We start from the raw sequence: 24,971 nt of genomic DNA on the forward strand, positions 1-24,971 counted from the left end.
ATCCCCATTGTGTTAAGGGATGGGGAGCATCTTGGAAACTGACAAAGGAATCTTGCTTTCAGCATCTGGCTGTTCCTACCTGCCCCCCAACCCCTGCCTTATTTTTTTTTTTTTTTCCCCTTAATCAGAAGCTTTCCAAATAAATTTTCAACTACTTGGGATGTTTCTGGCTTGCTCTCTCCTGATTTAGCCAGGGGATTGTGGTATATCCTGACCATATGTCTGTCAATTATTTATTTAATTAATTTTTGTGGTATTGGGGATTGATCCCAAGGCTGCATGCAAGTCAAGCATTCTACTACTAAGTTGTATTCCCAGCCCTTAATTTTTTTGAGACGGGATCTTGTCTCACCAAATTGCCAAGGCTGGACTTTAACTTTCAATCCTGCTACCTCAGCTTCCTGAGTAGCTAGGATTGTAGGATGCCTGGTCACATCTGCCTTTAGGAGCAGCAGGCTAGTCCTTAAGTGAGCAAGGTGGTATGCAGGTATATTAATCTTTTATTTTTTGGTACTGGGGATTGAACCAAGGGCCCCTTTACCTCTTAGCTATATCTCCAGCCCTTTTTACTTTTGAGACAGGGTTTCGCTAAGTTGTGTAGGGCTCTTCTTGAACTTGGTGTCCTCCTGCCTCAGTTTTCTGAGTTGCTGGGATTACAGGTATGTGCCCTTCCTTGTTCCCAGTGGCATGAAGCACTCTCTCTCATTGTGAAGTTTATTGTCTAAAATGAAAGAAAATGATATGTGAAAAAGTTGTTTTAACAGTTATAAACAAGTCTTAAAAAGCTATATATTCTAGGGATGCAAATTAATTTATTGCTTATCATGGTGGATTGGTGAATGTTCTCAATCCCATGACTTCTTTCTGAGTACATAATCCCTGGTGTAAGTTTGCCAAGTGGATAGGCTGGAGGATGAGGTCAGAGAAGCTGAATGTGGGATCATTTAGATAGTGAAATTTCATTTTAATACAGGTGAGGAAGTTGAGGTATAAAAATAAGTTACTTGGTGGGACTGGGGTTGTGGCTCAGTGGTAGAGCGCTTGCCTAGCATGTGTGAGCACTGGGTTCAATCCTCAGCACCACATAAAAATAAATTAAAAACATAAAGTCATTGTGTCCATTTAAAAAAATAATAAGTTACTTGGGCTGGGGTTGTGGCTTGGTGGTAGAGCACTTGCTAGTATATGTGAGGCACTGTGTTTGATTCTTAGCACTTCATGTAAATTAAAAGTCCATCAATAACTAAAAAAAAAATTTTTTTAATAAGTTATTTGTAGGGCTGAGGATGCTCAGTTGATAGAGTGCTTGCCTCACATGCACAAGGCTCTGGGTTCAACCCCCAGCACCACCAAAAAAAAAAAAAAGTTACTTGTAAAGTGGCAAGGCAAGTTAGCTGAAGAGCCTGAGTTAGTATCTAGGTTTTTATATTATTTGGGTTTCCTTGTCCTTAATTTTAAGCTGTAGCTTTGGTAATCTTGAGTACCAAGAAATGTTTGTGGCTACCTATATTTCTGTTTGAAACTTGACATTTATTTTCCTTTACTCCCATATTACATACTCTCATACTCTGAAGAGCTAGGCAGCCAGGGAAAATGAATTCTGCAGTGCTTCAGATAATTATTCCTACTTGATATGTTAGCTAGGCATTTTCCAAAATCTATCATAGAGTTAAGCCAAAGACTCTTCTGCTCCAGCATGGTTGGGTGGTGATCATGCTGACAAGCTCTTGGCTGAGCCATCTTTATGGCAGCAGGAATGGAGTCACCATGATTGTCCAGCAGCATATGAAGCTAGTGTAGCCTGGGCATAGAAAAGGCAGACAAAAGAAAAATAGCTCTTCTCTGTACATGTATTGGGATCTGTTCTACCCTAGAGATAAAAGGACAATATTGGCATAGTTCCGAAACTAAGGGAAGGAGAGTCAGGAAATGAGTTGTCAGCTGGATGTTATTAGAGATGGATGACTTATTAGTAAAGATAATGTAAAACTTCCTATGCTTGTGAATATTTTAATTTACAAATAATTGTTGACTACTCACTTTTGGATTGAAAATGTTAGCTGTTGTTGAGTAGATAAACAAAGTAAGAGATGCTGTCTACCCTACAAGAGCATGTATAGCGCAAGATAGTGTATGATTAATCAGGCAGTAGAATTCTGAGAAGGGAAAAATCCATCTGGACTTCTAGGTAAATATTAGTGAAGGAAATAGAAATTGAACTGGGCCTTGAAAGGTAGGTAGTATTTAAATAATACAGTAATCATTTAGTAAGTGCCCACAATATGTGAGGCACTAAAATGCAAGGTGAGTGATATAGATTAGCTTTTTTTTTTTTTTTTTTGGTACTGGGGAGATTGAACTCAGGGACACTCAACCACTGAGCCAAATCCCCAGCCATATTTTGTATCTTATTTAGAGACAGGGTCTCACTGAGTTGCTTAGCTTCTTGCAGTTGCGGAGGCTGGCTTTGTAGATGCTTCTTTCAAGAAGATTATACTCTAGTGGGAAACACACAAGTGAACAAACAATCTCTTATTACAGTGTTAAACTTGCAGCAGTGGAGGTGCAACTATGTAGAGGAATAGGGTTGTGTAATTAATAATAATTTTTAATGTAAGCATTCTTACTATTTCCATTATACAAAAGAGAAAGCTAAGACAAAAAAATTCCCTTTAAAAGGAGAAAAGAGGAGGCTGGGGTGTGGCTTAATGGTAGAGTACTTGCCTCATATGCATGGGGCACTGGGTTTGATCCCCAGCACCACAGAGAGAGAGAAAAAAATTAAATTAACACAGCTGTTGTGTCCATCTACAACTAAAAAAAAAATTAGGAAAAAAATAAAGGAAACGGGCTGGGGCTGTAACTTAGCAGCAGAGCACTTGCCTAGCTGGCATGAGGCACCGGGTTCAATCCTCAGCACCACATAAAAATAAACAAATAAAATAAAGGCATTCTGTCTATCAACAACTACTAAAAAATAAAAATAAAAAAGGAGAAAAGAGAAGAAAAAACAGAGGCAAAATTATTTTTCCCAAGCCCAAGTCATACAGGTTCTTTTTTCTTTCCTTTTTTTTTTTTTTTTTTTTTGGTACCAGGGATTGTATCCCAAGTGTACTTACTTAACAACTGAGCCACATCCCAAGCTCTTGTTACTTTTTTGAGACAAAGTCTAGCTAAATTACTGAGTCTGGCTTTGAACTCCTGATCGATCCTCTTGCCTCTGCCTCCCAAGTCACTGGGATTATAGACATGTGCCACCATGCCTGGCAGAGATTATCCATTTGATTTAAACTTTTTGAGACCAATTTTAATAGACTGGTTGAGATGGAATCTGGCTTGTAGAAATGAGTGATGTGGGAAGGTATTTTTTGTTTTAGAATGAAAATAAGTTAGGAATATTTGTTGGCTGAGCAAAAAGAATAAATAAAAGTTGAAATTCAAACAGAATGGTAATAAACAAAAAGCAGGGTTCTTAAAGATAAAGGAGAACATGCAGGGGCTGGAGTTGTAGCTCTGGGTTAGAGTGCTTGCCTCGTATGTGTGAGGCACAAGTTCGATTCCCAGCACCACATCTAAATAAGCAAATAAAATAAAGGTCCATCAACAACTAAAAAAAAATTAAAAAAACAAAAAAAGGAGAACATGCAGTAAGAGCACAGTAGATGTGGTTCAATTACACAATAGTCCAGTTCAGCAAGCATTTGTTGAGCATACTGTGTGCCAACCTCCATATTAGTGTTAGACTGGTTGGGAAGCCAACTCAGTAAGCAATTAGTCTCAAGTAGGAGGATGTATACTTCATCCTGCTTGAGATTGAAGGTGAAAACAGAACATGGATAAATTCCCAGATGTTTGTGATTGGGGGTAAGTAATCAAAGGGAGTCCTTGTCTGACAATTTTCTTTGTAAAGTAGGATGTTGAGTTTTTGGTTGGGAATTAGGCAGGGAGCTTAAGAATAATAGCCAAGCTGCTCTCCCTCTGGAGATGGCCAGCATTCTCTCTTGAATATGTATTTTTTACTTTGCCCCAAAAGCTTATCATTCTCAAGATGGCCAGTATTTTCCCTCGAATGCTGTGATTGTGTATTTACCCCAAAAGATGAATCTCCCTTTAGATAGCCTACACTCTCCCTTGATTATGTATCTGCTTTCCTAAATAAATTTATGTCTTAAAAAAAAAGGAGAGAGAGCTTGGAGATGTAGCTCACTGGTAGAGAGCTGGCTTAGCAAGCAAAGGCTCTGAGATCAAGCCCCCACACCACAAGAAGGAAAAGGAAGAGAGCTAGCAATGTAGCTCAAGGGTAGAGCTTTCCTAACATGTGCAAAGACCTGGGTTCATTCCCCAGTACCACAAACAAACCAAAGAGCTGACAAACACAATATTAAGGGTTGGGGATACAGCTCAGTAGGTAGAGTGCTTGCCTCACATACTTGAGGCCCTGGATCTGATCCTCAGCATCACACACACACACACAAAAGTATATTAGAAAGATATATTTATGCTGATACTGCCTTCATTTATTTATTTAGTATTTATTTATTTTGGTACTAGGAATTGAACCCAGGGGCACTTTACCACTGAGCTTTACCCCAAGCCCTTTTTATACTGAGATAGTGCCTTTCTAAGTTGCCTAGGGCCTTGCTAAATTGCTAAGGCGGGCTTTGAACCTGCCACCCTCCTGCCTCAGGCTAGAATTACAAGCATGGGCCACTGTGCCCAGCTATTAGTGCTGTTTTCTACAGCAGTACTCAGCTGCCTGGGTTCAAAGCCAGAGAAGAAGACATTGTGTAATTCCTGATAATTTTTAAAAAAATTTTTTTAGTTGTTGATGGACATTTATTTTATTTATTTGTACGTGGTCCTGAGAATTGAACCCAGTGCCTCACACATGCTAGGCAAGCACGCTACCACTGAGCCACACCCCAGCCCATAATTCCTAATCATGATTTGTAGACACAAAAAGTAGACTGATGAGAAAAAGGGAAAGAAGGTCCTGGTGAAAGATAGTTTAAGGAAACAACCTAATTCTAGCTTAAATAAGACACTAGGCTTGGGGCTGGGGTTGTGGCTCAGTGGTAAAGCGTTTGCCTAGCATGCATGAGGCACTGGGTTCGATTCTCAGCACCATATACAAATATTAAAAAATAAAGATCCATCAACAACTAAAAAATATCTTTAAAAAAAAAAGGAAAGAAAGAAACTAGGCTAAAGAGTGAGAAGATGCTCAAGAAAAATCTATAAGGCCAAAGAGCAGATGATTTAGAGGTTAGAATTAAGCTAGAACCTCTGAACATTGTAGTTAGAATGAAGTTGGAGTTTAATATTTTGAGCTGGGCATGGTGGCACATGCCTATAATCCCAGCAGCTCAGGAGGCTGAGGCAGGAGGATTGAGTTCAAAGCCAGCCTCAATGACTTAACAAAGTCGGATATGTGGCTCAGTGGTTGAGTGCCTCTGGTCTCAATCCCCAGACCAAAATCAAAAAAGATTTTGATTTGATCTGGAACAGTAGTGCACACCTATAATCCCAGCAACTCAGGCTGGGGCAGGAGGATCAGAAAGTCAAGGGCAGCCTCAGCAACTTATCAAGGACCTAAACAACTAAATAAAACCTTGTTTCAAAAACTAAAAGGCCTGGGGATGTAGCTCAGTGGTAAAGTACCCTGGGTTCAATTCCCAGTACAAAAAAAAATGATTTTAGAGTTGGAATTCTTCAGTGTAATAATATGGGCAATGGAGATGGGTGTTTGAAGTAAAGTAGGAGTTTTAAATTACTAAGAGAATTCTTAATATCCAGCTGTGAAGGTAGGTGGCTCCTATATCTGGTTTTGCACTGGTCTTGTTAAAAACTGAAGTTTTTTACAAAAGGAAAATAAAAGTCTGATTTAGAAAAAAATTATGGAGGTTAGAGAGTTGGATCAATAAATCAAGATGTTTAAATGAATCCAGAATTTTCAGGAGTGGGTAGGAGATGAAGCCAAGTGCCAATACTGGCAAAGAAGTAACCAAAAATAGCAGAGAATCTAAACAGTTTGACCTGATGAAATTATCTCCAAAACAGAAAGGGCCCTTGGAAGGGCTGAGGGTTAGCCCAGTAGTAGAGCACTTGCCTAGCACATGCAAGGCTTTGGGTTCAATCCCTACCGCCACAAAATATAAAAATAAACATATTGGAGGAACAGTGGTCTGAAAATGATACCAAGAGGCTGTGTATCTCAATTCTCCCACTTTTTGGTATAGGGGGTGGAGGAACCCTTAGGTCAGCCAATAAATCAGTGTACTAGGAGAAACCTAACTGTAATTTGAATAAATATGTTGAGGGGTAAGGGGTAAGTATCAGAGAAATGAGGGGACCAAGGATGAAAGTATAGGTGAGTGGGAAAGTTCTGCATTTGGGGCACGGTTCAATGATTATAAAGATGGAAGATAGGCCTGGTGTGGTGGCTTGTGCCTGTAATCCTGGCAGCTCAGGAGGATCGTGAATTCAGAGTCAGCCTCAGCAATTTAACGAAGCCCTACGCAACTTGGATCATAGTCTCTAAATAAAAATATAAGAAAGGCCTGGGGATGTGATTCAATGGTTAAGCATCCCTGGGTTCAATCCCCTGAACCAAAAATAATAAGATGGAAGATATCCAGGCATCGTGGTGTACACCTATAATCTCAGTGACTCAGGAGGCTGAGGCAGGATTGCAAGTTAGAGGCCAACCTCAGCAATTTAGTAAGACCCTAAGTTGCTTAGCAAGACCCTCTCTCAAAATATAAAAAGGGCTGGGGATGTGACTCAGTGGTAAAATGACCCGGGTTCAATCCCCAGTACAAAAAAAAAAAAGGAAAATAATTGTGCAATGAAATAAAATAACGTTAAGTTTCCCAACTTTGGTTTAAAAGTTGTCTCCTCTGCCATACTTCTTTCAAGCAAAAACAAAAAGAGAAGCAGAAGAAATTCAAAGAGCTAAATTAATTTAAGGCCACAGGGAATGTGCCCCTGGCCACAGCTGAAATTAACAAAACTAAAAAAATAAGCTATTCCTTCTGCCTGAGATGATGGTGACCCTTGATTTCATTCCTATTTAAATATCTAGATTCCTTACCACAATAACTTTTGCCACTTAACATCTAGAAAGAAGTGTTGTCTTGGAGTCTTACACATTTAAGAATAAAATTTTAGGCTGGGCACCTGTAGTTCCAGCTACTCAGGAAGCTGATTGGGAGGATCATTTGAGCATAGGCGTTCAATACCAGCCTGGACAATATAGCAAGACCCTGTCTCCAAAAAAAAAAGCCGGGGGGTGGGGGGGTGCTAGGGTTGTGGCTCAGCGGTATAACACCAAGCATATGCGAGGCCCTGGGTTCAATCCTCAGCATCACATATAAATAAATAAAGTTAAAAAAAAAAAATGCTAAGCATAGTCTCATATGTCTATAATGCCAGCTACTCAGGAGGCTGAGATAAAAGCATTACACATTACACAAGTTCAAGGCCAGCCTGGGTAACTTAGGAAGACCCTGTCTCATGTCTCAAACAAAAGGGCTCGGGATGTAGCTCAGTGATAGACTGCTTGCCTAGCATGTGTGAAACTTGGGTTTGATCAGGCCCACTTCTCAGGGTGCTGGTGGTAGACAGGTCAAGATTCCACCTCTGAGAAGACACTGCAGGAAAAAGATAATAGAATATTATCTTTTGATTACAAAGAAAAGTAAATAAAAACAGAAGAGGATCCTTCATTCACTCATGTAACATTTACTGAACTATCATATAGCAGATACTTTCTGGATTCAACAATAAACCGAGTAAAGCCTCAAAACCAACAAATCAGGAAATACAAAGCATACAGAAAAGTATTTTGTATAGCTTTGAAGGGCCTTTGAATTCTACATTCCTCTGCTCTTGGGTTTTATAGTCTGATCCTGTGCTCAGATGCAATCATAGATCAAACTGTCTTCAATGACTTCCGACCTCTACATTCATAATCTCTTCCTCTCACTTCAGGAAGGAAACAATGTCCTTTGCTACATCTTTCCTTAAAGAGATAACTGACCTAGAATTGCTCTTGTGAAAGAAAGGTGGTAGGTCTAGGTAGAGCCTTATTTTCTGACTCCCCCATAACCCTTCCCTTTGTACTTACCAAAAGGCTAAAGCTTATGTAACTGACAAGGACAGGATTCACTGTGTGGTTTGGGTCTGTGAAACCCTAGGGTACAATTCCAGAACAATGGGAATATAGTGTCCCTTAGAGTTATATAAGTGGGTAGCGTTCAGCCTGCTTTCACAAGTTATGTAATCAACCAAATATCTTAGGCTTGGCAAAGTACCCTTTTTCTTTTCTTTCTTAAAAATAGTTTTAGTTATAGAATGGACACAATAAGTTTATTATATTTTTGGTACTGGGGATTGAACTCGAGGGCATTCAAACACTGAGCCACATCCCCAGCCCCATTTTGTTATTTTATTTAAAAACAGGGTCTCACTGAGTTGCTAAGCACCTCACTTTTTGTGTGTGTGGTGCTGGGATTGAACATGTGTGCCTTGCTTTTGCTGAGGTTGGCTTTGAACCCTCAATCCTCCTGACTCAGCCTCCCAAACCACTGGGATTACAGACGTGTGCCACTGCACCTGGCTTATCTGCAGCGATTTTTTATGTGTTACTGAGGATTGAACCCAGTACCTCACATGTGCTAGGCAAGAGCATAAACAGCCCCAAAGTATCCTTTGATTCTTTTTTTTTTTTTTTTAAGAATTTTGAGAGAGGGGCTGGGGATGTGGCTCAAGCAGTGGCGCGCTCGCCTGACATGTGTGCGGCCTGGGTTCGATCCTCAGCACCACATACAAACAAAGATGTTGTGTCCGCCAAAAACTAAAAAATAAATATTGAAATTCCCTCTCTCTCTCTCTCCCTCTCTCAAAAAATTAAAAAAAAAAAAAAAAAGAATTTTGAGAGAGGGGCTGGGGATGTGGCTCAAGCCGTAGTGCGCTCACCTGGCATGCGTGTGGCCTGGGTTCTATCCTCAGCACCACATAGGAAAAAAAAAAAACAACAAAGAAAACTAAAGAAAGAAAAAAAAAAGTAAATAAGAATTTTGAGAGAGAGAGAGAGAGAGAGAATTTTAATATTTATTTTTAGTTATTGGCGGACACAACATCTTTGTATGTGGTGCTGAGGATCGAACCCAGGCTGCAAGTATGCCAGGTGAGCGCGCTACCGCTTGAGCCACATCCCCAGCCCTCCTTTCATTCTTTTTTATTTTTTAATTTATATATGAAAGTGGAATGCATTACAATTCTTATTACACATTTAGAGCACAATTTTTCATATCTCTTTGTTGTATACTCAGTATATTCACACACAATTCATGTCTTCATAGCTGTACTTTGGATAATAATGATCATTACATTCCACCATCATTAATAACCCCATGCTCCCTCTCCCTGTCCCACTATGAAGTATCCTTTCTTTCTTTTTTTTTTTTTTTTAATATTTATTTCTTAGTTTTCGGCGGACACAACATCTTTGTTTGTATGTGGTGCTGAGGATCGAACCCGGGCCGCACGCATGCCAGGCAAGCGCGCTACCACTTGAGCCACATCCCCAGCCCCAAAGTATCCTTTCTTATGTATGTAGTATTAAGATTGAACCCAGGGGCACTCTACCACTGAGCTACATCTCCAGCTCTTTTGTTGTTTTTATCTTTTTGTTTTTGTTTTCACTTTAGGGCTAAATTTTAATAGAATGTGAGTTTGAACTCATACACTAAAACCCTTAAAATTACTGATTGGTTCAAAGTAGTTTTATGGAAAAATTAATCTGTAACAAAAACTTGGCATTGAGTGCAAAGGCTCCACTGTTATTGAGCAAAGCATACAAAGGTTCCAAGGGGCAGGATCAAGAACGAGGGACTTGGACATTTACAGCAGCAGGCATTTTCTCTTCCTCTTCTTGACAGGAGGTGGGCAGAGAACTGCTCGGATAGCTTCATCAAACAGTCTTGAGGCCTCGCTGTGGGAGTGCTGAACACTCCAGGTATTTTACAGCACCAATCTCCTTAGCCATGACTAACTCTTGTGGATAGGTGATGGGAGTCAGCTTCTTCTCCTTCAGTTCCTCAATTGTGTCTTTATCATCCCTAAGATCAAGTTTAGTTCCCACTAGGATGATAGGAGTGTTGGGACAATGGTGTCGCACTTCCGGATACCACTTTGCACAGACATTTTCAAATGATGAAAACATCTGTTTGTGGATAGGAGAGGGGACGCAATCTGTCATAATCTTCTTGTCCAGCTGTATCCCATAAGCCCAGATTCACTGGTTTCCCATCTACCATAACATTGGCAGAATAGTTGTCAAAAAACAGTGGGGATATACTCTCCAGGAAATGCAATGTTGCATAACTGATCAATAGGCAAGTTTTACCTACAGCTCCATCTCCCACCACCATACACTTGATGGCCTGCTTATCTTGTTTTTTGAGACAGGGTCTTGCTATGTTGCTGAGGGTCTCCCTGAGTTGCTGAGGCTGGCCTTGAACATAAACTTCTCCCACTTCAGTCTCCTGAGTCTCTGGGATTACAGGTGTGTGCCACCACACCCTGTGTGAGTACGATTTCTTGAACAAATTGATTTATTTCAGTCTTCCTCATCTCTATCAGTGTCATTACCCTATATCTAGTTTTTCCAGAAATGGACTCCTTCCTTCCTTCCTTCCTTTTTTTTTTGTATTGGGGATTGAACACTGGAGCACTTCATCACTGAGCTATATCCCCATCCTTTTTATTTTTATTTTTTATTTTGAGACAGAGTCTCATTAAGTAGCTGAGGCTGGCCTAGAATTTGAGATCCTCTTGCCCTAGTCTCCCGAGTCACTGGGGTTATAGGAGTGTGCTGTCATGTCTAACTAAAGACTTCTTTTTTATTTCTATATTTAAACCTTAATCTCAAACATGAACTGTTTATTGCTACCTATCTCTCACTTGAATTGCTGTAGTTGCCTCCTAACCGGCTTCTTCTTGCATCAGCATAGTTTATTATCTAAGCATAGACAGTGTACTTTTTAAAACATCAAGCTGGATGTGGTGGCACATGCCTATAATCCTAGTGAGTTGGGAGGCTGAGGCAGGAGAACTCCAAGTTCAAAGACAGCCAGCAGTTTCCAGGCCAACATCAGCAATTTATCAAGACCCTATCTCAAAGAATAAAAAGGGCTGAGATGTAGCTCAGCAGTAGACTTGCTCTGGGCTTAATTCCCTGGTACCACAATAATAATAATAATAGTTAAATAAATATATATCAGATCACATCACTCCCTGATCAAAACCTGCCAGTGAGCCATGTGTGGTGTTGTACACTGCCATCCCAGCTACTTGGGAAGATTGCAAATTTAAGGCCAACCTGGGCAATTTAGCAAGAGTCTGTCTAAAAAATAAAAAAAAGGCTGGGGGAGAGCTGGGTGTTATGGCACACACCTATAATTCCAGTGATTCAGGAGGCTGAGGCAGGGAGATTAAAGTTTGGAGGCCAGCCTCAGCAAATTAGCGAATTCTTAAGCAAATTTAGATCCTGTCTCAAAAAAAACAAAAAGAACTGGGGATATAGCTCAGTGGTAAAGCACCCCTGGGTTTAATCCCCACTATTAACCAACAACAACATAAAAAGTCTAGAGATATAGTTAGTGGCAGAGTGCTTACCTAGCATGTACAAGTCCAATTTTGCATTGCCAGCAATGCAAAAAAAAAAAAAAAAAAGTGAGGGAGAGGTCTGGGATGTAACTCAGTGGCAAAGCATCTGCTTTGTATTCACAAAGTCCATTCAACCCCCAGTTCCAAATAAATAAATAAAAGGCATCTGGGGAGTAGCTGTGGATATAGCTGAATAGAAGAGTGCTCCTAAGTTCAGTCCCCAGTACAGCAAATAAATAAATTAGATAGATGATAGATAACAGATTAAAAAAAAGATGGGGGGCTGGGATTGTGGCTCAGCTGTGGAGCGCTCCACCGCTCACCTAGCACGGGCGGGACCCGGGTTCCATTCTCAGCACCACATAAAAATAAAGGCATTGTATTGTGTCCATCTACACCTAAAAAATAATATTAAAAAAAAAAAGACTTAATGGTGGTAGAGTACTTGCTTTAGTGTGCTCAAGGCCCTAGATTCCATCCCCAGTACCACAAAAACCACCAAACAACAATAACAAAACACCTTCTGATGGCTGTCTATTTGGGATAAAATCAAAATAAAGCCAAATTTCTGGGGCTAGGGTTGTAGCTCAGTGGTAGAGCAAGGCACTGGGTTCAATTCTCAATACCATGTAAAAATAAATAATAAAATAAATGTCCAACCACACACACAAAAATAAATAAATATTGGGGAAAATAAATTCCTTTGCATGGCCTGTAAGATCTTTTGTGCTTTGGTCCCTGCTCTTTTTGTATTTCCTTTCTCTATAGCCACATTATGCTCAAAACACACTTGCTCTTTAAATATAGTGAAACTTATCCAGATGCAGTAGTGCATGCCTGTCATCCCAGCAGCTTGGGAGGCTGAGGCAGTAGGATCTTGAGTTCAAAACGAGCCTCAGCAAAAGTGAGGTCCTAAGCAACTCAATAAGACCCTGACTCAGTGGTCGAGTGTCCCTGAGTTCAATCCCTCATATAAATAAATAAATAAATAGATAGATAAAGTGAACTTGTTCTTTATACTGCCTTTACATTTTGTGTTCCCTTTACCTGTAATGTGCTTCCCCTAGATTCATGCCTCTTCACCATTTTCAGGACTCTACGCTTCCTTGGAGATGCCATTCTGATTATGCTATCAAATCATCCTATCCCCTTCACTTTCTGCTGCAGTTATATGGTAAACAATCATTGTTTTCTTCTTCATTACTTTCTTCCAAGAATGAACATTTCATTAGAATAAGAACTTTGTCGTATTTATTGATAAATTCCCAGCATCAAAAATGGGAATTTGGGCCAGGCACAGTGGCATTGTCAGCAACAAGAGGAATGGTGTTTGGCCAGGTATGGTGGTGCAAACCTGGAATCCTAGCTACTCAGAAGGCTGAGGAAGGATGATTGCAAGTTAGAGGCCAGCCTTGACAACTTGATAAGACTTGTCTCAAATTTTTCAAAAGAAAGTGGAGATGTCACTTGATGGTAGAGTACTTGCATGGCATATGCAAGAAAGAAAGAGAGAGAGAGAGAGAGAAAGGGATAGAAAGGAAGAAAAGGAAAGAAAGAATGGTGTTTGGCACATAAGTGATCAATAAATATTTATGGGAGGAATGAATTGTTCACTAACTTTATAGTTCAGATTAATATGTAAACATTCAAAAAATATAAAGACTTTGCTAATCACCGTGGCACACATGTATCATCCCATTGACTTAGGAGGTGGAGGCAGAATGATTTAAAGTTAGAAGGCAGCCTCAGCTACTTGACACTATCTCAAAAAAAGTGGGATGGAGTAGGGGGGTTGGGGATGTAGCTCAGTGATAAAGCATCCCAGGTTCAATCCCCAGTACCAAGTAAAGAAGAAAAATAAAAAAGTTTGACTTCTTTAAACAGGGTCTGGATGGCAGCAGCAATGGATAAATAAGCAGGAAAATAAAACCTTTAATGAGAGAACATAGACTGTCACTCTCCAAGCAATGCTGTGTCTACCTTTTGGGAAACTTCTACATGAGCCAAATGCTCACATTATCAGCCAAGGGATGGCTTTCTCTATAAGAGGTTAAAATGTCTTCTTGGGCTGGGGATGTAGCTCAGTGATACACTTGCCTACCATGTGCAAGGCACTAGATTTGATCCTCAGTACTGCAAAAGAAAAAACAAGTGTTATTATGACAGTAAGAGAGACAGCATTAACTACTGATAACCACATTGTGGTGGTGACTTCTTCAGGTAAGAAACATTTTGGTATGAATTGCAGCTAGGAGTCTCATATTCCCATGTATTAGTCATGTGATAATTTTTAATGTTCTTTTTATAGTTAAATATACAGTAGCCAGGAATAGTGGCACACACCAACTCAGGAGACTGAGGCAGGAGGATCCCAAGTTCAAGACAGACCTCAGCAACATAGAGATACCCTGTCTCAAAATAAAAAATGAAAAGGACTGGGGATATACTCAATGGTAAAGCACCCCTGAGTTGAATCCCCAATATGGGGATAAAAAAGAATGAAGGTCTGGGAGTGTGACTCAGTGGTTGAATACTTGCCTAGCATGTATGAGGCCCTGGATTCAATCCCTGGCACCACAAACAATAATAATAATGAATAAACTTCAATTTATTGATAGAGGCACTGGATAGTTAAGTAGAAAACAATAATAATAAATGAACTATAGTTTAGTGACAGAGGCACTTAGTATTTAGGTAAGAGTTTTTTTAAACCTTTTCAGACATTTATCATGGATGGGTAATAGAGATTAAAATAAAATATGAACTTGGTAATTAAACTTATTATAATATTTAGATTGAAAATACTGGACTGAATAGAATTTGGTTCACACAATGTGTGAACTTTTCTCATATTATCCATATATTAACAACTGGACTACACCATCAATAAGCATCATTCTGCATTCAGTGGTACATGTCTGTGATCCCAGTTACTTGCAAGTCTGAGGTAGGAGGATCACAAGTTCAAGGCCAGTTGGGCAACTTAGCAAAACCCTATCTCAAAAAATAAAGAGGGCAGGATGGGGGGCATGGGAAGAATAAAGGAACTTTGATTGGGCAAAGCGGGGGAGGGGACATGAGGATAGGAAAGATGGTGGAATGAGGAGGACACTATTACCCTAGGTACATGTATGACTGTACATATGGTGCAACTCTACATTGTATACCACTAGAGAAATGAAAAGCTGTGCTCCATTTGTGTACAATGAAGCAAAATGCATTCTGCTGTTATATATAACTAATTAGAACAAATTAAAAAAAAATAAAGAGGGCTGGGAATATAGCTCAGTGGTAGAGCACCCCCAAGCTTCAATCTGCAGTGACTTTTTTAAAAGTGTTTTTAAAGAACAGACGGGTTTCATTTTTTGTTGTTGCTGGGAATGGAAGCCCAGGGACTTGTGCATGCTTATCAAGTGCTCTGCCACTGAGCCACACTCTCAGCCAACAAACATCATTCTTTCTTTCTTTTATACTAGGGATTTAACCTGGGTGGGGCTTTATTTCTGAGCTACATCCCCAGCCTTTTTTTTTTAGGTAGTCTCACTAAGATGCTTAGGGTCTCACTAAGTTGCTATGGCTGGCCTCAAACATGTGATCCTCCTGTATTAGCCTCCCAAACCAGTGGGATTACAAGGGCATGCCACCACACCCAGCTCACACACCATTCTTTCTTTCTTTCTGGGTACTAGGGATTGAACTCAAGGGCACTCAACCACTGAGTCACATTCCCTGCCCTGTTTCGTATTTTATTTAGAGACAGGGCCTCACTGAGTTTCTTAGCACCTTGCTTTTGCTGAGAATAGCTTTGAACTCATGATCCTCCTGTCTCAGCCTCCCGAGCTGCTGGGATTACAGGCATGCACCACCACACCCAGCTCTCAAGCATCATTCATTGGGGGTAGGGGCAGTACAAGGAATGGAACTCAGGAGCACTTGTCCACTGAGCCACATCCTCTATTTTGTATTTTGTTTAGAGACAGGGTCTCACTTGAGTTACTTAGGGCCTTGCTAAATTGCTGAGGCTGGCTTTGAACTTGCGATCCTCCTGCCTCAGCCGCCTGAGCTGCTGGGATTACAGGCATATACCACCCTGCCTGGCTCAAGCATCATTCTTGATGTAGTGCCAGTTACCTGCTGTATAGTCCCAAACTCAATTAGTAGCATCAAATATTTATAGAGTATTTACATTTTTAACCAGATACAAAACTCTCATGTTTGAAATTCAAATATCAGCAGATTTATAGGGGAATTTTTTTGGCACAGCAACTTACTGTTACTAAAATCACTCCATGTTGTACCACTTACTCAGAATCACAAACGGAAGTCCTGGTATCATTCAGTGATCATGAGTCCTGGCTTGACATTTATGTCTGTGTCTGGAGTGTTTTGTGTAATTAGGGAAGTCTGAGTCATCCTCAAGCTGCTGCTATTGCATTTCTGAGTCATTTCCTTTTCCACTGACCCATACTAGGTACAGCTAGTTACAGAAAATATCCACGAGGGGCATGGTTGCACAAGCCTGGAGTCTCAGTTACTTGGAGGGCTTATCTCTTAAAAAAAGAAAGAAAAGAAATATCCCAAAGTACAGAGTTTTGTAACTAAAGGAACATAAAGATCATTGAGTTCTATGTACTTGTTTTACAAATAGTGAAACCAAGATCTAGAAATCATATCTGCTGCAGTTTGCTTTTCTTATACCCAAGGCCCTTTGTAGAAACCAATTTCAAAGCAAATTTGGACTCCAGTTTAGATTATTTTTGTTAAAACCCTCATACTTGTTTTGGAAGTCTGAGAGGAACTCAGAGCCAGGGAAATAAGTAGACAACTGGTATCCCCTTACTGTTGTCTGATTTATCACTGGTGCTTCTACAGTAGACCAAGGAGAGGCCTCCTGACCTCCTGGTCTGTTCTTAATTTAGGGTTTCTCTTTCTTTCTTTCTTTTTCTTTTCGGTACCAGAGATTGAACCCGGGGCACTTAACCACTGAGCCACATCCCCAGCCCCCCCCCTTTTTTTGGGGGGGGTGTCTTGCTAAGTTCCTCAGAGCCTGGTAAGTTTCTGAGGCTGGCTTTGAACTTGGGATCCTCCTGCCTCCACCTCTAGAGCCACTGGGATTATAGGCCTGTGCCCCTGCCTGGGTTTCTCATTCTGAACCAGGTAATTCTTCGTTGTGGGGGCTGTGCTATGCATTTCAGAATGTTTAATACCATCTCTGTCTTCTTCTACCCATGAGTTGCTTTGTTGGAGCAATCAAAAATCTCTAGGAGGTCTGGAGATGTGGGTCAGTGGTAAAGTGCTTGCCTAGCATATGCCAAGGTCCTGGGTTTGATACCTAATATGACAAAAACAAACAAAAAGTCCCTGGAATGAGAACCTAAAGGTGACTCTTCTAACTCAGGCCTGGACCCATTTAGTTCTTATAGTACTGCCTGTTATTCCTGAACCCTTGTACCTGGCTTCTCTTCCCCACCTTTCCCCCTGGGGCTACCGCACCTTTGCATTGGATCCTCCAACCTTTGTCTACCCTTAGTGGCCCCGAAAGTGGCACCTGGGTGAAAATGGGAAGCAAAAACTTCTACCCTTCCCCTCTTGCACTAAGGGGATCCCCCAATTGGATAGGAATTTACATAACTGGTAAAAATAAGACAAAATATGTGCAAAGCTTAGCTATGAATCGGGGCCTTAAAGCCCTTTCTGGACTGGGGTGCTCAATAGGAGAGTTTTTGACATGTGTGAGGCCCTGCAATCAATCTTTAGCACTGCAAAAAAAAAAATAAATAAATAAATAAATAAATAAAAAGAGCTGGAGTTGTGGCTCAGTGGTAGAGCAGTTGCCTGGCATGTATGAGGCCCTGGGTTGGATCCTCAGCGCCACATATAATAAATAAAAGGTCCATTTACAACTAAAAAATATATATAAAAAAAGAATTCTTTCCCCACCTTGAGGGTGTGCTGGGGGCTGCAATAAATGAGGACATACCAAGGGATTTTCTGTACTTAACTCAGTGGTCCCACTTACTTCCCTTAGCCTACACTCATCCTCACCGTCCTCACCAGTGCCTAAATTAAACAACAATGCAAGCTGTGTTGTCATAGAAAGACAGAAAACAGATGTTGCTATAGAGATTTAAACACATCTAGAGTTGTTTAGTTGAGTGGTTAGAAGTAACAGCAGTTCTTCCCAGGACCTTCCTTTTTTTTTTTCTCCTTCTTAATTTTCTATTTCCCTGTCTCTTCTATTCATTTTTATGGTCTCACTCCTATTCCCAGATGCCACTTCCCACCCACCAATGATACTATTAAACATCTCCTTTGCCTCAGAAGTCACAGTTTAAGAACAGAATTATTTAAGTTTTTGAGCCTCAGTCCCTTCATCTATAAATGGAGCAGTGGTGCTCACCCGTGATCCCAGCAGCTTAGGAGGCTGAGGCAGGAGGATCACAAGTTCAAAGCCAGACTCAGCAATTTAGCTAGGCCCTAAGCAACTCCGTGAGACCATGTCTCTAAATAAAATACAAAAAAAGGCTGGGGATGTGCCTCAGTGGTTAAGTGCCCATGAGTTCAATCCTCGGTACCAAAAAAAAAAAAAAAAAAGAAAAAGTAATATGGGAATAAAGACAAAATAAACTTTATATAGAATTTGTTAAAAATGAAATCAGATACATTAGCTGGGCATGGTGGCACACACCTGTAATCCAAGTGGCTCAGGAGGCTAAGGCAGAAAGATTGCAAGTTCAAACCCAGCCTCAAATCTGACATAATTTTCATATGTATATATATGAATATACCACAGTGAATCTCAATATTGTGTACATCCACAAGACTGGGGTCCTAATTAGAATAAGATATATTCCATGTTTGTATAAATATATGAAACAGATTCTACTGTTATGTATAGCAAAAAAAAAAACAACAATTTTTTTTAAAAAAGCCAGCCTCAGCAACTTAGTAAGACTCCAAGTAACTTAATGAGACCCTGTCTCAAAATAAAAAATAATAATTAAAGAAAAATGGGGGATCAGGGATATGACTCAGTGGTTAGGTGCCCCTGGGTTTATTCTCCAGTACCGGAAAAAGTAAAGAAATTAGATATGTGGGCCATGCATGGTGGTGCACACCTGTGGTCCCTAGACTCAGGAGACTATGACTCAGTGGTAAAGTGCTCCTGGGTTGTCCCTAATACCCACCTGGCACATACCCTGACTCAAAGCAAAAGGTTGGAGATGTACTTCAGTGGTAGAGCACACCTGGCTTCAATCTTCTACCCAAGAAAGAAAGAAGGAAACTAGATATGTGAAAAGGAATATGTGCTGTGGCTGGCAAAGCAGATGCTTAATAAGAATTTGGTTCTTTTTTCTTTCTTTCTTTCTTTTTTTTTTTTTTTTTTTTTGAGACAGGCTCCCTAAGTTGCTTAGGACCTTGCTTGAGTTACTGAGGCCGACTTTGAACTTGTGATCCTCCTGCCTCAACCTACCGAGCCATTGGGATTACAGGTGTGCCCCACTATGCCCAGCTCCTTTTTATTTTTTGAGACAGGATCTTGCTAAATTACTTAGAACCTCACTAAATTGCTGAGGCTGGCCTCAAACTTGCAATCCTCCTCGGCCTCTGGAATGAATGGGATTACAGGCGTTTCCCATTTTAGAAATCTTGACCATACTTCTCTGACAGTAGTAAAGTAGGAGGGTCCCTTATCCTATTTAAGTGACAGAAGAGCAGAATTGTACAAGAAGCTGGTTGCTTTGTTTTATCTTTGTTCTGTTAAGCTGGAAAATTGTTTTAGGGAAACAATCTAGAATGTCCTCTATGTAATCTGAGATGAAAACCACAGGGAACAAAATATATAGGACACAAAATCATCCTTGCCTAGCTAAAATGGCAGAGGATGAAGGAAGGAAGCATAATGCTCTCTGAACCTTTCCAATTTTTCTTTTCTTTTTTGGTACTGGAGATTGAACCCAGGGGCGCTGTACCACTGAGTTACATTCCCCACCCAACAGCCTTTTTTAAAACTTGGAGACAGAGTTTAAATTGCCCAGATTTGCTGTCTGAGAACATCACATATTTATCATAGAAATAGATGTTGATACTCGTGTATTTTACCTCCTCCTGTCTCAGCCCTTCCCTCCTGGCAGCTGGGATTATAGGTGTGCATTGCCATGCCCTGTAGCCTTTGGCTTTTCCTAACATCTTCCAGTAGATCCTTGTCGCAGAGGCTGACTACACTGGTGTACAAGCCCCAGGCTGCGGCTTGTTCCTACTGCAGAATTTATGTGTGCCCTTTGAGGGTTCTGACCCCCTCTAAAAACAAATAAAAATACAACATCTTGTATTTTGGGCAAGCATGGTGGTAATCAAAGCCATCTAATTTTTTTTTCCCTTTTGGTACTAGGGATTGAACCCAGGAGCGCTTAATCGCTGAGCTACATCCTCAGACCTTTTTTTTTTTTTTTGAGATAAGGTCTCACTAAGTTGCTTAGGGCCTCACTAAAGCCGATGCTGGCTTCAAATTGGAAATTCTCCTGTCTCAGCCTCCTGAGTTGTTGGGATTATAGGCATGTAACACTGTGCCTGGCTAGAATAATTATGGTATTAAAAATTAAATTTCCAGGGACCGCAGTTGTAGCTCAGTGGTACAGTGGTACAGCGCCACAAATAAATAAATAAATAAATAGATAAATAAATAAATAGTATTATGTCCATTGCAGAAAAAATTCTAAAAAAAAAAAAAAATTAAATTTCCAGCTGGGCACAGTGGCTCACACCTGTAATCCCAGCAGCTTGGGAGGCAGAGTCAGGAGGATTGTGAGTTCAAAGCCAGCCTCAGCAAAAGTTGGGGAGGTGGGCTCATGGTTAAGCACCCCTGGGTTCAATCCCTAGTACCAAATAAATAAATAAATACATTTCTAATATAAAGATAATATTATTTTATAAAGCCAGGCATAGTAGCACACATCTGGAATCCTTGTGACTCAGAAAGCTGAGGCAGGAGGATCACAATTTGAAAGCCTTTGAAACTTAGTGAGACCCTGAATCAAAATAAAAAGCAGGGCTGGGGATATAGACCCCTGGGTTAAATCCCTAGTACCACATACACACACAAAAAGACTATTTTATAAAAATTTAATGAAGCTCAGAAAATATCTTTTTCTCCACACTAGTGTTTGAGCCCAGAGATGCTCTACTACTGAGCTACAACGCCAGTCCTTTTTTAAAATTTTGAGACAGGGCCTTCCTAAGTTTCCCACGCTAACCTCAAACTTGAGGTCCTCCTACCTTAGCTTCATAAATAGCTTAGATTACTGGTATGAGCCACCATGCTTGGCAGAAAAAATAATTTATCTAAAAACACTGATTAATGACAGACTCTAAAACCCATGGCTGTTCCCCCATACCACAATGTACAATTTTTATAGAGAATTAAGTTTATCCTAGTCATAAGCAATGGATTTTAGTGGGCTATAGACCTTAATGTGGCTATTGTAGTTGAACACAATACCTTTATTTTTTATTTATTTATTTTTATGTGGTGCTGAGGATTGAACCCAGTGCCTTTCACATGCTAGGCAAATGCTCTACTGCTCAGCCCCAGCCCCAGCCCCTGTGGCTATTTTTATCCCTAAGTAGAGCATGGTCAGTCTCCTTCAAACCAATTTGATGACTACTCTATGACTTGTCTATGAAATATGACTAGATCACATAAACTGCAAATAAGGAATGGGAAAGGGTGTAAAAAGGATGAGAAAAGACATTTTACACATAGTATTTTAGCTTTATTTATTTATACTTTGGCAGTCTGGGGATGGAAATCAGGGCCTCACATATGCCAAGGAAGCACTCTACCACTGAGCTATCCCTGAGCCCTTTTTTTAAAAAAACTTTTCTGTTGGTGCATTATAATTATACATAATAGTGGGATGCATTATGCCATATTTGTTCATGTACACCCCAGCCCTTTTTTATATACATGTAATAACCACACCTAGCATCACATAAAATTTTAAACTATATGTTTCAGGTAAGGTACCAAAATATAATAGATATGAAATTCCAAAGGAAGATATAATTCTAAAACAAATTTCCAAGGACCAGTTCCACAACTCTTGACCCTTCTCATCTATTTCAAGAGTATAAAAGTGAAGATAGCATTTACAAAAGAACCTACTTTTCAGGTAGGTAGTAAGATAGAGATTTAGGATAAAGAGAGAGATACTGAATCTTAAAACATTCATAAGCCAATAAGATGCAGAAAACACAGTTGAGCAACAGGCCCTTGACCCATGCCCTTATAAACTGAGGGAAATACACAAGTACAGGGAAAAGTGGCATGAAACTGTGCAGCTCCACCCTGGATCCACCTCCAGCCGGGCTCCTGATACAGCCTTCTATAAACATTGGACCCCAACCCTCCGAGGGGCTTCTCACTCTTGAGATAGCCTGAATTCTCCCTTGAATACGTGTTTTCTTTCCTAAATAAACCTCTGTCTGTAAACGGACAACTAGCTGGGGATGTTGCTCAGTGGTAGAATGCTTGCCTAATATGTGCAAAGCCCTAGGTTTGATCCCTGGCACCACAAAATAAACAAACAAAAATTGACAACTAATACAAACCTTGAGCCACTTGTAGTTGCATATGCCTGTAATCCCAACTACTCAGGATGCTGAGGATTGCAAGTTTAAACCCAGCCTGAGAAATTTAGAGGGACTCTGACTCAAAACAAAACTAAAAAGGGCTGAGGGTATAGCTCAGTGGTAGAGCACTTGCCTAGCATGTGTAATCCTTAGTACTGAAGAGGGGAAAAAAACATTGTGATGCAAAAAGCCCAGCTGTATATTTTGAACAACAGGCCCTTGGCCCATGATCCTATAGAATGAGGGAAATACATGCATGAGTGCAGGGGAAATTGGCATGAAATTTCATACCTATAGGCACTTTTATTTTTATATCTTTTAAATTTTGAGACCAGGTCTTATTAAGTTGTCAAGGCTTTCCTTGAACTTGATATCCTCCTGTCTCAGCCTCTCAAATTGCTAGGATTACAGTTATGTACCACTGCCCCCAGCCTATAGGTATTATTTTGGATTGTTTTGATTTCATAATAATATATGAACGAACCAGGCATGGTGACACATGAGGCTAGCTTCAGCAAATTAGTGAGGCCCTAAACAAATTAGTGAGACCCTGCTCAAAATAAAAATAAAATGGTCTATGGCCAGGCTTGGTGATGCATACCTAGAATCCCCATGGCTAGGGAGGCTAAAACAGGATAATCCCAAATTCAAAGCCAGCCTCAGTGCGAGGTGCTAAGCAATTCAGTGAGAACTTGTCTCTAAATAAAAGACAAAATAGGGCTGGGGATGTGCGGCAGCCCGGCTGGCTGGGCAAAATAACTGGGGGGGGGGGGGGGTGACGAGCAACTTGTGTACATTGATACAGCAGGAGTAGGAGCCGTTTATTGTAGGACAACAGAGGTATTTATACATTTTGCACAGCTTATCTTAATTAGCATAAACTAGATACATCAGTCAACCAATAAGGAATCTCCACACTTAATGGCTCGCTGGCATTACTTCACAAACCACTCCCTCTGGCAAAATGCCAGGCGCCATCCTGACTTGTTTACAGACTCTAACAGGGATGTGGCTCAGTGGTCAAGTGCCTGAATTCAATCCCTAGTACCAAAAAAAAAAAAAAAAAAAAAAAAAAAAAATACAGCTGAGGACATAGCTCATTGGTAGAGTACTTGCTTAGAATGTGCAAGACCTGATTCAGAACCCAGCATTGGGAAAAACAGAAACCTGCAGGAGAGGTCAAAGCCTTCTTTGCTATTATCCAAAATCCCTCTTTCCTTCTTTCATTCCAGAGATAAACACTGTTTCCTTTTGGTTATGTATCTTTATTAAATAAATATGGAAAATATGGAAAGATACATAACCAAAAGAAGTTATATACTTACAGAAGTATATAGTTGTATGAAACATTTAAAAAAATTTTTTAAACTATATTTATTTTCATGTGGTGCTGAGAATTGAACCCAGTGCTTCACATGTGCCAGGCAAGTGTTCTACCACTGAGCTACAGTCTCAGCCCTGAAACTTTTTAAATAAGGTAATATAATCTCAGAAACTCCAGTGGCTGAGGCAGGGAGAAGCAAGTTTGAGGCCAGCCTCAGCAATGTAGAAAGACCCTGTCTCAAAATAAAAAATAAAAAAGGACTGGGAATGTAGTTCAGTAGAAAAGTAACCCTAGGCCCTAGGTTAAATCCTCAGGAAAAGAAAAAAAAAAAAAAAAATCCTGCATCAGCCTCCTGAGTAGCTGGGATTGGGATTATAGGCCTGCGCCATGAGGTCTGGCTACTTTTTTTCTTTATAATTATTATATACAGTATTTCATAGTAGGGATGTATCACAGTTTAACCATTCTGTTTTGGGATATACAGAATGTTTTCTTTCTTTTTCCTATTATGTTTCAGTGAAAATTCTTCATATCTCTTACAGATAAGTAGAAATATTTCTCTAGGGTAAATATTGAAAGATTCAATTGCTGGGTCAAAAGGAATGTGCATTCAAAAAATTAATGCATGGGGGCTGAAGATGTGGCTCAAGCGGTAGCGCGCTCGCCTGGCATGCGTGCGGCCCGGGTTCGATCCTCAGCACCACATACAAACAAAGATGTTATGTCTGCCGAAAACTAGAAAATAAATATTAAAAAAAAAATTAATGCATGGGCTGGGACTATAGCTCAGTGGTAGAGCGCCTGCCTTGCACATGTGAGGTACTGGGTTGGATCCTCAGCACCACATAAAAATGAATAAATACAGATATTGCGTCCATCTACAACTAAATAAATATTTTTAAAAAATTAATGCATACTTACAAATTGTCCTAAAGTGATTTATATTCCCAACAACCTTATAAGACTATACCCCTAGGTGTTTCCCCCATGCCTTTGTTAACATTTGATGTTAGCAGTCTTTTAAATTTTTACTCCTATGAAAGATGAACAAGTTACTAAATACACACATGCACACACACAATTATATATAAATATATGTATATGTGTGTATATGTATGTAAATTTATGTATATTGTGGGAGACCAACCTCACACATGACTAAGTTAACTCCCCTGTTGGGCGTTGTGGCATCAGGCACCCATGCTGCTAGACTGCCCTGCTCTTCTAGGGTTCAAGGGACTGTGCCTTGCTATAGCCCCATGGGTGGAGCTAACTCATCTGTTCCTTTGTAATATAACCCCTTGCTGTGTTTAGGGTAGAATGGTCCATGGATGTGCCTTGT

At 40.2% G+C, this 24,971-nt stretch overlaps 1 long non-coding RNA gene and 1 pseudogene across 1 annotated transcript in view; both read right to left on the bottom strand.

Moving 5' to 3' along the window:
* Positions 1-24,971, bottom strand: part of LOC139707310 (uncharacterized) — a 44,051-nt gene that overhangs the window by 3,275 nt on the left and 15,805 nt on the right. Inside the window, exon 2 of the long non-coding RNA XR_011708972.1 lies at positions 542-721. This is a non-coding gene — a long non-coding RNA (uncharacterized lncRNA). The remainder of the gene's footprint in view (positions 1-541; positions 722-24,971) is intronic.
* The window catches only part of LOC114106657 (ras-related C3 botulinum toxin substrate 1 pseudogene), a 30,777-nt pseudogene continuing 15,607 nt past the window's right edge, over positions 9,802-24,971 (bottom strand).

The sequence above is a fragment of the Marmota flaviventris genome, chromosome 10 (genome assembly GCF_047511675.1).
Source record: "Marmota flaviventris isolate mMarFla1 chromosome 10, mMarFla1.hap1, whole genome shotgun sequence".
In the NCBI taxonomy this organism is placed as follows: Eukaryota; Metazoa; Chordata; class Mammalia; order Rodentia; family Sciuridae; genus Marmota; species Marmota flaviventris.